General features: G+C 37.0%; 1 protein-coding gene across 4 annotated transcripts in view; it reads right to left on the bottom strand.

Moving 5' to 3' along the window:
• Window positions 1-4,722, bottom strand: part of LOC129806013 (zinc finger protein chinmo) — an 84,611-nt gene extending 79,889 nt beyond the window's left edge. For all 4 annotated transcript variants that reach the window (XR_008752140.1, XR_008752141.1, XM_055854304.1 and 1 more), the window contains exons 1-2: window positions 4,667-4,722; window positions 2,086-4,607 (exon numbers count right to left, since the gene is read on the bottom strand). The gene's annotated coding sequence lies outside the window, so the exon portion shown is untranslated. The remainder of the gene's footprint in view (window positions 1-2,085; window positions 4,608-4,666) is intronic.
• Between the last annotated feature and the right edge of the window lie 10,019 nt (window positions 4,723-14,741).

Below are 14,741 nucleotides of genomic sequence, written 5' to 3'. Positions count from 1 at the left end.
AGCTTTAAATTGGAAGGACTCTTCTAAGCATACAACCTAAGCATAATGCTCTTGTCGTATATACAACAATCTTGAAACTTGATCAACAACAATCCCTTGTACGAGCAATTGCAGTATTTTTATCAAATGAAAATAGTCTTATTACAGAAGTACGATTCAAAATTAAAGGTTCGCCTTACATTTAAGATCAAAGCAGATGGTCTTGCAGTATCTACAACAATTTTCAACATTGATCAACAACAACCTATTGTACGTACTACTGCAGCAGGTATTTTTTCAGAATCAGAAGAGTTTCTTTCAGAACTAAGTCTAAAAATTGGAGATTCTCTAACATTTAAAACTAAGTGCAGTATCTACAACAATCTTCAAACTTGATCAACATCAATCGGTTGTACGAACCGATTTTTCCCAGTATTCCGAGTAAGTATTTTTTCCAGATAGAAGAGTGTTTTTAGAACTAAGATTCAAATTTAAAGATTCTTCTAAGCTTTAAACCTAAGGCAGATGGTTTTGCAGTATCTACAACAATCTTCAAACTTGATCAACATCAATCGGTTGTACGAACCGATTTTTCCAGTATTCCAAGTAAGTATTTTTTCAGATAGAGAAGTGTTTTTAGAACAAAGATTCAAATTTAAAGATTCTTCTAAGCTTTAAGCCTAAGGCAGATGGTTTTGCAGTATCTACAACAATCTTCAAACCTGATCAATATCAATCGGTGATATGAATCGTTTCTTCCAGTATTCCGAGTAAGTACTTTTTTCAGATAGAGGAGTGTTTTTAGAACTAAGATTCAAATTTGAAGATTCTTCTAAGCTTTAAGCCTAAGTAAGATGGTTTTGCAGTAACTACAACAATCTTTAAACTTATTCTACAACAACTGATTACTGCAATAGATTTTCAGCATAAGAAATTCTAACCTCAGCATTCTTTACGGAAATGGTAGATGAAGTTCTAGGAAGTGACAAAGTGCAACAGACGTTCCTAATATAATTTTCGGACTAATTGCTGTAGTATCCCATCAGACTGTTGTAATTGAAATTAGAACTTTTTGTTCTCCAATGTTACTCGGCAATTACATTGATTATTTCTGTAGCATATTGCATTTGTTTCAGATTTAGGATTTTACAGTAAGTTGGAAAATTCCGCAGTTGTCGCAAATGCGTTTCCTACATTATACACTCAACTACAACATGGCACACCGAATGCCCCTGAAACTCGCTATCGCAGTTTCCACTTCATCTTTCCAAAATATTACGTGTTTGGTGGCATGTGGAGGTACAGCTAAAGACTAGCTGAAAAAAAAATCAACTTCTGCCGAGTTAAATATGATTAAAAAAAAATATTAGTTCAGGTTCGATAAATACCAGTACCAATAATTTTCTTCATTCTGTTGCCCACGAAATACAAAATACGCAATACTGCAATTGACTTTTCGCATGAGTGTAAGAGAGGGCCCCCACCGAACAAAAAAAAAACTGAGCAAATTGTATATAAAAATGCCAGCACGGAAAAAACGCGCGCTATAATGATATTCACACACCATCTCTAATTCAAATACTATGGCTAAAAAATATGCTGTTTTTTTCTTTCTCTCCCATACTAATTCTATTGGTCGGTGCTGCTCAATTTTATTCGTCAGCGCTCCAAAAGCAATATTACACTTTTGAAAAAAAAGGCTTTTTCGCTTTAGCATTTTCGCGAGTATGTGTCTGTGTCACATGATACTAGAGGAAGGCCACTCGACTACATAAGCATCGTCAGCCTAAAATTTCCTCTCGCAACTACAACACTTGTGAAAAATTCAACATTTTTCCTCTACTCTGTAATTTAATTGTTAATAAAAATATATAAAAAAAAAACAGAGCGAATGTGTCGCAAGATTGTAGATGGCAAGAGCCGAGCTACGAGGTAGTCAAATTGAAGATTCACTTGGTTAGATACTGTGTGAGTCTCGAGGTGACCACTTCAGTGTGGGAGACCAAAACCGATAGAGAGAGAGCTTTTGAAAGCTCACGCCCTCGACGTGAGGGTTTGGCACTTCCAGGGGAGACGTAGGGAGTTGTAGGTTGTTCTATGACTTACCTGTATTCCGTTACAAACTGCTTTCCAAAAACGCGCCTCTTCACTTTTTTTTGCACTTTATGTCCGAAACTGTTTTTTTTTTTGTATTTTTTGGTTTTAAAAATTTAGATTTTCACTTAATTTTTGTTTTTTTTAAATTTCACTTCCAAAGTTCCATTGTCCGAAAGTTAAGGAGCGTTTGGTTTGAATGTCCAAAAAATATTAGTCGATTGCAGTGGAATCAATACATCCCTTTCGGGTTGGGAACTCAAGGGGTTGCCCTGGCTACTACCTCTTGCCACATACACCGCTGCAACTGTCACAAGGATTATATGTTCCTTCCTAGGCAATATATGGATGTAATTGTGCAGATGAGGTTTCTACGAGGAATCGATAAAGTTTTTTCCTCAAATTTTCAACGCTGGCGCCCACAATTCAGCCCATTCAGCATGGGCCTACCCAAAGCAACACAATCAACACGAACACCTTGCCTTTAAAAACAGTGACAAGAAAATCAATTTTCTCTTTTTTTCTTCCTCCTTTTAGTTTTTCCACTTTAAGGTCATTAACTACACCAATTTCTTGTTCTTGTCAGTTTCTTTTTTCTTCGGCTTTTCCTCGATTTTACCCTTCCTTGTTGGATTTCCAAGCACTTTTACTCACAAATTCATCAAACAGATCATTTCACTTGAATCTTCTCAGATCCCCTGCTGCAGAACGCGATAAAATTGCGAAATTGTCACCAAAGATAACTCTCTTCACGCCTAAACTCGCGAAAACCTCTCCCGGCTTGCACAGAGTTAGGAAATCCAATGTTCCGCAATTTTTCTTTTTTGCGCCAATCACCAAAAACGTCATAAAAAAAATTGTATTATTTCCAAACTCCCGCACAAGACTCACAGCAAAAACATAAAATTATTTGATCACCACAAACTTTCTTTTTCAAACTGCTGATCACTGAAGGAATTTTAAAACAATAAAAAAAAACTGCAATTGCATCCAGTCAGGTGGTGGGTGGTAATCCCCTAAACGTTTTTTTTACCCGTAGAAACTGATTTTGCAAATGCACCGAGATTTCAAACTTCAAAAAACTGTCTTTTGCACAAGTTTTTCGTTCTGTGACATTTTTTTTTCTTCAAAACAAAATTCACTGATTCAATTTTTCGTTTTCGCAAAAAATTTTCCACAATTAATTTTTTGTTTTGTTTTTTTTTCAATTATTTTTGCAAATTGTTTCGATTTTTTTGGATTTAGTCAATTTTTAAAATTGTTTGTTGTTTTTTTTGGGTTTTGAAAAAGATTGAAAAGATGTAATTTTTGAGTTAGCAATGCACTGTTTTTGAGTGCACGCTCCGAGCACCTCCAAAAGCTAGGGCCGAATAGACAAACATGAATTTGGAGAGTTGCGTTTCGGTGGCCCGGTTAATCATTGACGAAAAAGTGCTAACAGTAGAGTGAGATGGCAATAGAGTGTGCACTGCTGAAAATTGCGTGCGGGACCGAAATGCGTCCACGGGAACAAATGAGACGGCCAAAATTTCGATTGCCGAAAACACAAATTTTTTCATCATCCTCTTCTCGCTGGATGAAGTTCGGTTTGGGTGGTTGTATGTGTGGCTGCATGGCCATGTATTGGACAAATGCGACTGAGTGTGCGTGCAGCAAAATTCGGCAAGTGATTTGCAGGAGTGAGAGAGAGATGGAATGTGAATGTGTGTGCAGTCCCCCACCGAATGAAGTGCAAGTTGCCGAAATTTGATGCTTCAACTCTTCGGAATCGTGGCTGTTGTTCGGCCTTTTTGGCAGCCTACTGGCGTCAGTGTAGTAGTGCCTAGAAAAATAAAAAACTTGCGCCAGCGTCAGAGTGAGATAGACGAATTCCCAAAAAACGGGGAAGTGTTGGACGATTAGGGCAATCGGTGAGGTGCGTTAGAGAAAGATGCACAACACCATTTCTAATGCTTCGGCACAGGGTTACTATGGTTATAATACGATGGTTTCCCAGAGAAGCTCTCGATTTTTATGCTCTTGCTCCTTCACATCTCATGTCATCCCCTTCACGCTCGCAGCGCCAAATTGCCAAATCTGACAGAGATGACTGTCTATCCGCTGAGATCGGCATTTCGGCAATAGCAGCATGAATTGCATATAACCATAAAACATAGTCAAACACTTTTCTTCTTCTTCTCTGCCTCACCATGTCCATGAACACTCTAAAATCCATACATCGCAAACCCCCTATGTATGTGTCCGTATATGCTGCCCAAAAATTTTTCGGCTATGATCGTACCATTCCGTAGATGTGTTAGATTTTATTTGATTAGAACTTGTTTTTTTCACCCGTCATACGCATACAATTGCAATTTTTCTCTAAAACCCACTCTATTTCAATTCGGTGCTTGCTTTTTTTTGCTAGTCCCTGGTTCATCTATTCAACTTGGTTTTGCTTTGGTTGTTTTGATAAAACACTGCAAAATTTTTGCCTCGCAACTGATCATTTTTCAGGAAGAAACTCTTTTACGCTTGTTTACCTGGGAAATTCCCTATGACATGCACACCTATGTGAATATATTTTTGCTTCAGTAATTTCGTTATCACCTACCTGATAATCTGTCAAGAGCATTTTACATTTATTTCTTCTCACCGTAAAAACAGTTTCTCACCATAATGCTCTCTACTCGCTCTACTCTTCCCAAGACGTTACAAATTGGCATTAGTTGCACGTGTCGCAGCGTCATCGAAGCTTATCGTTTTTGGGGATACGATTGGATGAAGAAAAACCTTGAAGTTCAAGTTTCCGCCTGAGCCTGTATATGTGAGCATATCGGCGAAAAGGTGGGAGATTTTTCTTCACGCATCGACGCACCGTTGCTAGCAGTGTACCTAGGTTTGGAACGCGTATGGCAAAAAAAAAATCAACATGGCTCGGCGAATTGCGTTTTGCTGCTGCTGATGCTTTTGTGAAAGCCCCTCTTGACTTTTTTCTTCACTTCTTCGCTATTATTGTAATTATGATGTCATACTACACATTCTCAGATGTTAGATGGAAAGAGACAGATGATTTCAGCGCACTTTTGCTCATTTTCACCAGCAAGGCCATAACACGGCTGATCGGCTTCTTTCAGCCACCTTCGGAGCTTTTGCATTTGCGTGAATTTTTTTTTCTAATGGGGGAATTTGTATGTGTGTTGGCAAAAGCTCTCCTCCCCAATAAATAAAATCCATCTCCTAGATGGTTTCTAAGGGAGCTTGAGAGGTAGGATATTGAGTTGGATATAGAGTTGTGGAGGGTGCACAAAATCCAATCGAACCGGGGTAACTCTGGAAAGCTTACAGCAATTATGATTCTTACGGCACACCTTCAAGATCTAGATCAGAAAAGTTCTCCTTCTTTATCACTCCAAATTCTATTGAGCTAAATTGAATTTGTTGTAACGTTTAAAAGAAGAAGAAGAGTGCAAAAGAGTGAGATAGACGTATGCAATAGGTTTAAGAAAGAAAGGGATGAGAATTTCGACTTCATGCCTGATTTTAAAGATGTAGCGGACCCAATATGCCTCCGGTAAAACTTTCAGATCGATAAAATTTCATGGAATTGAAATTCGCAGCCCTTTGTTTCTCAAAAGATTTGCCTAACTCTATCCCACTCTTTCTCACCCAAAATTAGATTGAACTAAATGTAGTTTGGTTTGATGTTAGGAAGAAGAAGAAGAGTACGAAAGAGTAGGATAGACATATAGAGTTTTTAAGAAAGAAAGGAATGTAAATTTTGACTCCATAAAATTTTCCTGATCTAAAAAGCTGTGGCGGAGCCATTAAAAAGTCGGTTAGGCTATTTGGCTTGACTTCTCTAATTTCTAAAACGACAAAATATTTCGGTAATTTTTTATTTATTTAGAAAAGCTATGCAAGGCCATTGTGACCGTGGCGTCACCTATAAGATTAATACTAAGAGTAAGAGAAAACGGAAAGAGAGGTGTATAGTATGCAAAATTTCAAATGTAAAATACGTGTGTTAGAAAGAATGCACTGTAGCGGAGTAATACGATGAGTAAGATCTTATTGCTTGTATTAATTGATTTCTGATTCGAATTACAGGCAATTCGAACAATTTGCGTGCGTGACAACTGTGATTCGGTCAGTTTTCGAACGATTGTATTTCTGCCAATTTTGTAAGTAGTGGGAAAATGCGAGAGAGAGGCAAGATAAAACAATTGCTATCTTTTTTCTGTCAATCCTACAGTTCAGAAAGTATTACTCTTAATATTAATCTTATATGTGACATGGTCATGAGGAGACCTCGACCTCTGAGTAGACCTAGGACAAGGTGGCTGAATCAATTTCAGGACTTTACCTTGGAATGCCTTGAGATCGAACACGAATATCTTCTAGAAGTGTCGAAGGATCGACCAACGTAGGCTGTAAAACTGGGATGCAGTAGGACCGCGACTGGGAACTGCTATAAAGACCATAAAGGTTAAATCTAAAGACCGCATTAAAGCCTTTACACTTTGGAAACAATTTTCGTCAAAAACGCATTTTTAATGGAATTTAAACGAAAAAATTTCAGAATTCAAAATTTGTATTGAAATATTATCTTGGAAAGACCACTGAAGCCGGTGGCATACAAAAAAATCGATGAATATTTTGGAAGTTTAAAAAAAATCGGTACCGCCACAGACATCGCGCGTGAAACAAGATTGGCTAAAAAACAACGATCTGTGCATTTCGAGCACACATTTACCGAATGTCAGTCACCGAATGCAAATCCTATAAATTTTTCTGAAAGGGGCATTTCGTTGATCAAAATCAGGACTAGGTAATATCTAATTATCGATGAGTTGACGCCAACCGTTCTTCGTGAATGGGCTCGTATTTCGGAAACTCACGTTTAGTCAACGTACGATACATTCATCAGCAGACTCAGGGCAGTAGTCAGTACCTAAAGTGGTAATGTCTAATGCTTCTGACTTTTTTCTGTTTTTCACCAATAAAGTTCATTTTGAAATAAGGAAAATACAACGTCTTAGACAGCGCAAATTTTTAAAATATTCCCCAAATAAAATAAAGTGTTTTTCTGGGCCTGGGAGTTTATCTCATCTTCCCTTTGGCCATAAATCGACCGTCAATCTAGTCTAGAGGTTTAGCCTAGTTCCCGTAGAGCGGTCTTCAGACTAGAGGTTTAGCCCAGTTCCCGAAGGTCTCAAAATCCTAAATAGCGGGCAAATTTATTATTTTTTGAGAACCTATTCTTTCCGTACAGAAGTACATCTTGAAAAATTCGAAAATCGATTTGAAGATCCAAAAAAGAGACTTTCTTACTTCTTAATACTTTCGCAAGATGGCGGAAGTTACATCCTGTTCGAATTTCGAAGAGCTCAAGTGTCAAAATGTGACGGTCTTCACAATATTGTGAGAAAAAAAAGAAAACAACGACGTTTACTGTTCTTGCCTCAGTATTTAATCACTCCATAATCAGTGAATAACTCTTTTTCTAGCTTTTTAGTGTGATATTTCATAAATTTTCACCACCTTGTTCGAATATTTAGTACGGAAATTCGAAATTGAACTTGAATTCTTCGAACTTCAACGACTTTTTGTGCAAATAGAGTTCCATTTACCTTTTATCCAAGACACTATTGGAGAATCAAAATCTACTTCTGTTTGGGCTCATTAGGTCATTTATCTTTAATAATCCAATTCTATGTTAAATTTTTCCAAAAAATCGTATTTGGTAAGAAATTAGAGCAGTTAAGCCATATGGCTAAGCCTTAAGTCTGAAGCTCGTATAGGTCTCAAAATCCTAAATAACAAGTACTTTGTTAGTTTGGCAAAATTTCATAGATCATTGTACAAAATTTTCCCGAAAATCATGACCGGTAATAAATTGGAGTCAAATGAGGGTTGCCTCATAATCGTAACAATGTTATTTGCATTGAAGAACTGAAGGCCTAATCCTATTTGGAATGGCCGAATGATATCTTAATGCAGTTCGAATCAAAATTCTACATTTTCATCAATTTTACGTTAAGCCGTACCATGGCTTAAGTCATAGGTTTACCTAGGATCTTTGAGAATAAGTAAGCTGACTCTCATTCCCACTTGCTACTTTCAGTATTTCCGATTCAAGTGACTAGGGCACTTCTAAATTTTCAGAACAGCAATGTTTCAAGATCAATGTCCATTTAAATCCAACATTAAAAGCTGATAAATACTTTTAATGTTCAATGTTTTGGGTTCCTGCTTCAGTTCCATTAGCAGTGATCCCGGGTGAGAAGCAGCGAGCTAGAAAGACCAAAAGGAAAGTGAGGCTTTTGCGGGAGCTTTTGCTGCGCACGTCCGAAGCGAGCGAAGGAGAGGGCAGATGCTTGCTTCTGCAGGCGGAAGAGAAGATGATAAAGTGCAGAAAAATGCCACAGAACTCTGGGGCTTCCACTTTTTTCACTCCCCCTCACCCCCATCATCCTCCCACCCAAAAGCCCAAGGGGTTGAGGTTGTCACAGGGTGAGCGAGAGGAAAGTGAAAGTTTGCGTGGGGTTTGGGGTTTGGCAAAAAGGCGCCAAGAATGCGGAAAACGCAAGCTTTTTTTTCCAGAAGCGAATATGGTTCCAACGAGGAATTTTCATGCTGGTGGCTCATGGACGGACAAAATGCGGGCAAAATCATTCCCTTCCTTCTGCCAAATTTTCCAAGCACCTCTTTTGCCCAGGGAAGAGTAGAAGGTGAATAATAAATTTCCCTTTGAAAGCTCTTTCCCTTTCTCTCTTTTCTGCCACTTTTGTCCCACATTCCGTGCGTTTGCCTCTCTGATGCTTACGCACTCACCAAACCATACCCCCCAAAAAAAAGGGAACTTTAACCCAAACCCTTGCAGTAACCCCACCGATGACCTCATGCGCCGCCCACGCCCACCCTCAAGTGCCACTGTCAGTTTGCTGTATTTACTTATTTATTGAAAAGCATTAATTTTGCACAGCGACTCTCGGGAACGGGGCCTGCGGACGCACTGGATGGGAAATGAAAAGGGGGTGAAAGAGCAAAAATACAACCCTATAAAGAATTCCAGGACGTCCCATGGAACTTCTATGGAGACGAGTTGGAATTTTCTAATTTGACGATAAGCGGCGTTCAAATAATGATCATCGAGAGACATTGTCACTTTCTGTTACCACCAATAGGGGCGCTTAAACCGATTTTCGAGAAATGTTGTAGTTGAAATGAAGACCTTTCCAATGCTTGACTGCACTACCTCTCGATCTCAGATGAATTCGAGCTATGAAAACGACAATATTTTAATCCTACCCAAGAAGCACTGCACGACCATTGGCACAAAATTAGGTCAGAATGACGCAACTATAAAGTTTTCAATGCTACGTTATCAGGATGACTAGCTTTCTACTAATTTGACGGCTGTCAAAATGGAAGAAAGTGACATGACCAAATGCCGACGTTATTATGACCATTAATTATAGTTTGTCTTAAAATGATAAGGTAAAGTACCCTTTATTCGACCGGTTCCTCTATTCGACCGGTAGATTTATTTATTTAATTTAATTATATTTGCTATAATATTTTGTGTATGATCTAACATTAATAGGTCAATTATTCTTTAAATAATACGAATCAGTGACAAATTCATAGAAATTGATGAAATTCACCATCAAATATTCAAAAATTGACCCACCGGTCGAATAGAGGAACCCGGTCGAGTAAGGGTACTTTACCTTATATTAATATAATGACGATTGAATAATGTAATGGAACGGAAAAATATTTGCTCTTAGCTTATGACTATTTCATTTTTCCCAACGTTTTTGTACATTCAACAACGAATATTAACGATGAAATACGACGAAAATAAATTCAGAGAGGAATTGAAAGTACTAGAAATTTACAAAGAACCATTACTGGTATATTTTTAATTAATTATGTAAACAATATGTCAGAAAGAGCAGTACAGAGTGGCCTCTTATTTACTTTATCGGCGCTACAACCAATTACTGGTCTTGGTCTGACTCAGGACCCGTCGCCACTCCAGCCTGTTACGCGCCACTGTTCTCTATTTCCTCTCCCCTAATGAACTGGCGTCCTAGTCCACGCCTTTGGTCCATCTGAGGCTAAAGACTTCCCAGACTGGGTCGTTCTCATTCCTCATTTAATTCATTTTTCATTCCTCAGTGGCCTCATTTAACCGCAAACTTTTCAAAGTGAAGTATTTTTTAAAGTTTTAAAAGAATTTTATTGAAGTGAATGAGAAAAAACGTAAGAAATCTTTTAAATTTTCGACGTAATCACATTCGGTACGGACTAGAGGTCTCAGTTTACAGATGAACGCATCGGGAGCTTCCTGAACTCATCCTAGACAAAGGGATTCGAACAGTATTGAATCCTATTGGAATATCTATTCTGTCGTTACAACCGCTCAAATAAGTCTGGCGCCTGATTTTTCATCAGAAAACACGATTATCGTAAATGGCCCCTAACCGCCAAGGTATGCTACTTAATTTAGTTACTCCTCAGCTATTTTGGGTGATCTTTTGAGTGATATATGGATAGATAGTGTTAGCACTAGCTTCCCCCCAACAGTTAAACCTCCCTTTGGTATTTGAATTTGACATCTTAGATGTCTCTCGGAGCGGCGCTGATTTCTCCTAAGAGCGTTCTTAGTGTTAGCCTGTAGAAACATATGGGAAACATAGGAAACGTCATGGTCCTGTCTGTAGCGGTCCACACTGCTTGGTGTTGTGTTTTCTAGGACTGACATAGCAAAGTAAATTAGTAAATTTTGTGATTTGCAACCAGAAATTTTTGATGTTACACAAATTTAAACGAACATGTATGTCTGCCGATCTCATTCCGATCTGCTGATCTCATTTAGATCTGTAGATTTCTGGCCAAATTATACCGATTTGTCGATTTCTTAGCAAATAGTGTCGATCTACCGATTTTTAGCTTCAAATCGGCAATATTTTGTCGATTGCCACTCACGGCTTACTCTGAAAGTCACTTATTCACACCTTTGGAACGAATTTTCACAGTTTCTCTACTATGATAATTCGTATACTAGGGGAAACTGGGGCACCATCAAACACAGGGTACCACCAAACACTGCGATTTTTTAATCGGATATTGGATATCAGAGGATAAGGCCGATAGGAATTTAGAGGCACTATAGGGATACTTGTCCAGTGAAGGAATGGTCGAGATAGTCCAAGTAGTTTAGAAATAAAAATTAGTGTTTGGTGGTGCCCCAGTTTCCCCTATATAATTTTTTGAGAAAATTGACAAACTTTGTTTAGATCAGAGGTGAGCAAGAACCTTGATACCGAACAAACGTCAAATGAATATTGTACGTCAATAGTCAAAACGGTCCGAGACAAACCTATTTCGACGTTTATTCGGTTTCAAACGGTTCTTGCTTATCCCTGGTTTATGTCATCGAGGTTAACATCGCTAATATTACCAACGCAACGTTCTGGAGTGAAATGACAGCTTCTTATCGATTGTATCGACAGCTGATTTTGAGAAATTAAAATGATACTTGCACTTTTTAGCTAGGGTAAAGTGATACAAGTTGGACAATTCGTCGGTACAAGTTGGACATGGCTTTTTTCTTGATAAATACATTACAAAATTTGTTTTTAAGCACAAGGAACCAAATTATAAAACTAAAGCTTTAAAATTATACAAATAAAAATGAACTACTAAATTTATCAAGAAAAAACGCCCTGTCCAACTTGTAACATTGTCCAACTTGTCCCATTCTCGAACTTGTACCACTTTATCCCAGTGTAGATATTTACTGACATTCATTATCACTCAAAGTAATATGGGAAAGTGCCCATGCTTTGAACGGTTCCAAGCGAGCTTCGTAATGACTAAATTTTTCGCAATAAATTTCAAAAACATGACACTTTCCCCTAGTTTTTAAAATATGGGTGCGATGAGTCACGTTTATTGAAAAACATAGGAAAATTTTAGTCGTTATGAAGCTTGGAACCGTGCTAAACATGGGTAGTTTCCCCTACAACAAAGAGTTCGAAAAAGTGCGTAAAGATGCAATCACTTGGTTTGTCAAAGAAGTAAATATCGATAACACCGATTCGGTAATATCGATATGTTTATAATGTATTTTTGTTAAGAATCGATATTGCAGAGGTCTATCATATAATCGCAAAAGGCTTCTGATACGACTATGTTAATACGTCAAACTTACTAAACTATATGTCGTGAGAAGTGATTTCTGCTACTTGGGTATAGGGTGGAGTCTACATTTATGGATGTTCTACACACTTTTGGACAACACAAAAATGTTAAGTTATTACATTAAACAGATTTCGACAGTCAAAACAATTGTTAATTACATCATAAACTAATAATTTTACAACTTTCCGGAATCTGTTTTACGTAAGACCTTAAGATTTTTGCACGCCGTCCATAAGTGTATAACATCCATAAGTGTAGACTCCACCCTATTGTGATTTTTTCTAATCTTAACGGTTTTACAAATTCCTTGAATTTTGGTTCCTTTTGATCTCCTCAAGAGAACATGAGGAACTTCCCTGAACTACGGATATTTCCACGTCACTGCAGTGAAAATTTCCGTCTTATTGTAATCGAGATTGGAAGGCCTATTTATAGGGATGCCTATGCTTGAGAGTGACGTTCTGTGGCTCAGGAAACAAAGGGCACAGGCTGAGTTGGGGGTTTTAGAAATTCTACTGCGGTGGGCGGAGGCACGATGTTCCAACTCAAACCCTTTCTTTTGGCTTCAACCCTTTTTCCATCCCTCAATAGAGAACCCACTTCACGCATTTCAAGTCACACGCGTTGCGATGCTTTAATTGCCAATATTCATGCAACACACCCTAATTCAAACCTTTCGGGTTTTCTGTTTCTGGCGCCTTCACTCGCACCTGATATGCGACAAGCACCTAATGAGTGTGCTCGAGGGGGTGAACTCATAGTCGAATCACTTTCATCCCCAGCATCGATTTTCCCAGTTTCCTCATATCATGAGGAAAATGGCTATCATTAGAACCTGCAATTGCAGAAAAGCAGCCACTGGACACCAAATTAGGTGAGATGTACCATCACGTGTTCGACACAAATGAAATCTTTTTGCCTCTTTTTCTGCTCATTTAATTCTGTTTGCGCTTTTTTCCAAGAATCAACAAAATATTCGTGTCATTGATATTGTTGTTATTGTTCCACTGAAAGACTATAACTGAATCGAAGAATGTTTTCGACAATCCTCTGTACATTTATTTGTCTTGGATTTTATTACCAAGAATATTACTTTTTGCCTAAATTCTTGCTTAAATTTTGATTTAATTATCTAACAATGGAATTGAAGATGAAGATGCAGTTGAAATTGAACGTTTCATTTACCACAGTGAATAGGCAATTATATTCATTAATAAATAAGTAGACACATTACAGCATAAAACGATAATGCTACAATAAACAGTTCAACTCGGTTTAGCATTGCAATTATGAAGTTGGTAATATGTATAACTGAACCTGTTTAATTTAATGTTTTACGATAAATCAGCATCAATCGGCATTTAATTGATAAATCAACATCTGTTCACCTGGCCTTCAATTTTTCAAAGAAACAAATTTTAGTAATATTGTTTTCGTAGAACTTTGTAAATGCGTAGATGCAAAAAAAATATTTATTGTTTTTATTTCTTACACTAAGAAAAAACTGTAGAGTTAAATTAACTCGACGGGTATCGATGTAGGGTCAAACAAATACAGTAAGTGTCAAAAGTTTGTTGCATCGTGTGTAAAAATATAAAAAATATGTAAAAATGTAAAAAATATGTTAAATGTAAAAAAGGAAAATTTAACATTTTTGAATCTTTTAAATATTTCCTAAGCAATATCAATATTGATATCCCTTACGAGGAATATCAAGAAAACATTCTTGGGAAAGCCATTAACAAAATTTTGTTATGAAAACCTATTAATGTAAAGTAAGTCAACGATTTTGTACACATAAAGCATACTCTCTGTGGGAAAATAACATTACTATTTTCTAATTAATCGTTCTTCTTCCACAGATAGATATTTCAGAATGTTGTCTGTATTAAATCCCCAACATGTTGATTTTTTTACCTTTAACGTGTAATAGAACCAAAATCAATATTGTTAGTAAACATGTAAAATAATGCGACATTAAAATACAAATTTTTCCACTATTCGCAAATAGAGAATTTTTAAAATCTAAAAAAAATACTTTTTAATAATTTTATTATAGAAATTTACATAGGTTATTTTTAACAGACTTTAATATAATGAAACGTAAAGGAACTTGCGATTTAGTGTATTTGCAACACTTGCAATAATTGCAATGTAAATATAATACCGTGATATATTGTCAAAATTATTGATTTAACCTTTTTCCAGAAATTCAAACTAAAAGAAAGTGCTTCAAATAAAAGAGGTGATTAAGAACTATTTTGCTGTTTTTTACGTATAGAAAATGCCAATCAAAACTCCAGGAGGGCAGGAAAAATTAAGGACTGTGTGTTCTTAATACAGGGAATCGAAACACACAACGCAAAAAATAAAGCCGGAATATATATTTTTAAATTAATCTTTATTAAAAAAACGATCAGAATTGTGCATAAAACTCGCACTACTTAAGTTAAATATGCACAGTAAAAAAA

Source organism: Phlebotomus papatasi, chromosome 3 (assembly GCF_024763615.1).
Source record: "Phlebotomus papatasi isolate M1 chromosome 3, Ppap_2.1, whole genome shotgun sequence".
NCBI classification, from domain to species: Eukaryota; Metazoa; Arthropoda; class Insecta; order Diptera; family Psychodidae; genus Phlebotomus; species Phlebotomus papatasi.
This window is presented reverse-complemented; position numbering and strand designations above follow the sequence as displayed.